Source organism: Microtus ochrogaster, unplaced genomic scaffold (assembly GCF_000317375.1).
Source record: "Microtus ochrogaster isolate Prairie Vole_2 unplaced genomic scaffold, MicOch1.0 UNK83, whole genome shotgun sequence".
NCBI classification, from domain to species: domain Eukaryota; kingdom Metazoa; phylum Chordata; class Mammalia; order Rodentia; family Cricetidae; genus Microtus; species Microtus ochrogaster.
Window position 1 is genome coordinate 1,313,781 of NW_004949181.1, and position 2,104 is coordinate 1,315,884.

The window sequence follows — 2,104 nt, forward strand, 5'->3', positions numbered from 1 at the left end:
GATATCTACTATGCTTCTGAAAATAAAGAGATCTGCCTAGTGGATGAGAACCAGTTCACTTTAACCATTGCAAACCAAGGCTTCACTTACCTTCATGCACCAAGAGTATGAAACGACTGTCTAGCCTATCATTCATATCAGGAACTAGTGGGAGCTTCTACAGTCTCATGATACAGCCCAATGATAACCCTTTTGACATTTAAGGCATTAGGTCTTTGGGCAAGACCTGGAACAATCCCTGTGTAAGTGACCAGACCGTCTACATCCCCAGCAAGTATGGTCCGATGGGATAGAATTATCATCCTTGTCAAGTTTGGCATTGACCAAGGCATTGATGGAAGCCATAAAGGTGGAAATGGACCCATTCTATGTGTCAATATCACACGCAGCCAAGACCCACTTATGAATATTCTCATTTCTAACAGGTACAATGACATTACAGGTGATGGTGTTGAGCCCTTTACCCAGTTAGCTGTTTAGTAAGAATATCCTTGGTAGTGAAAGACCCCCCAGTGTGGGGAGACTCTCACTCAAGTTTCGGGATAACACGACCCCCACCCCAGTAACTCACGAAAGACCGTCCTTGCTGCAATCACACGAGGTTTAATCGACAAGAAAGAAACCAGTGCACTGGGGCCAAGACTCATAACCCACGCAGGGGAGGAGTTCGACCCTGAGTGACCAGGAGAAGGGATTTTTGAAGGAAGAAACCACAGTCCAGTAATCCAAAAGGGGTAGGGAGGGTGTCACAGAAAATTCTGAAAATACCAATGATGATCACAAGGGGACTACTCCTTGTTTCTCAAGATTATTCTCAAGATTATTATCAGCTAGTTCCTGAAACACAGTATTCCAAAAATACCAATGATAATCACAAGGGGGAAACTCCCTGTTTCTCAAGATTATTCTCAAGATTACAATCTAACTCTATCTTCAGATAGTTCCTGAAACAGAGTCATTGAACCGGCTAATCCTAGATTTCTGATTCTTTTCTCTCTGCTTAGATTTTTGGCTCTATTTTTTCCTGCTAGGGGGGTACTTGGATTTACCCAGGTCTTTCAGTAGGGCCAGATGGGATGCATTTTTCAACAGTATTGGTGACATGGGTCAAAAATTCAGGAAGTGGTTCTGCAGCCTGCTGGACAAGATTGCAGAAATAACCATCTCTGTCATTGGGTGTACAGTTTGAGAGCCTTGAAGGCTACGTTAGACACTTGTTGGAAATAGGCATGTAAGCCAATTATGGATTGTGATACAGGATCAGTATAATGTGCACAGCCAGTAAGCATGTCAAGGGTGACATTAAGTCCAAATTGTAAGTATGTATGGGCTTGGATCTCTGCTTCATCATCACAGGCTGAGTGCCACTGGAGGAAAACTGAAGGGTCAAGAACCACCTTTAACATGAGTACCAATCATAATGTGTTTGAAGCTGCATGGCCCATTGTCTGAGTACTTGCTCAAAATAAGGAGAATTGGGGTAGCATCAGTCACCCTCACACACCCCTGTATGGCTCCCAGCCGGCTCCCAGTCTTGCTGCCACTAAGAGGGCACATAGCTGACAAGGACAACATTACTGGAGCCTCCAGATTTCACAGGGATGGGATGAACTCGAAGTGCTCAAACATCAAAAATGGACTGAAACCACAGATTTTGGACCCGGTACTGACCCTCCTTATTCAGTGACAGAGGGTACTTGGCTTTGCCCTGGAAGTTGAAAGTGAAGACATATTCACCGCATCTTGTCTCACTGTGACATACCAGGAAGACACCATGTGAGCCAGTGCCTCCTTCCAGCACTAACTGGACAGCCTTAAGTTGAAAGTATGCCATGGAACCAAGGATATCCCAAGAGGGGCTGATCCCCCTCAGCACCCCCTGACTCTCCCTGTAACAGGAATGATCCTATGGCTGCTTCTGGAGTATCCAGGGGAAGGGAGGAAGTTGAGAGGGGATGAACTCTCCCTGCTGGGGGCTCCTTCTCAATAGGAATGCGAAGGGGCAACTCGTGAAGACATATTCACCGCATCTTGTCTCACTGTGACATACCAGGAAGACACCATGTGAGCCAGTGCCTCCTTCCAGCACTAACTGGACAGCCTT

At 45.8% G+C, this 2,104-nt stretch overlaps 1 pseudogene; it reads right to left on the reverse strand.

The window, feature by feature from the left end:
• Positions 1-1,386: 1,386 nt before the first annotated feature.
• LOC101989937 overlaps positions 1,387-2,104 on the reverse strand; it is a 2,149-nt pseudogene continuing 1,431 nt past the window's right edge.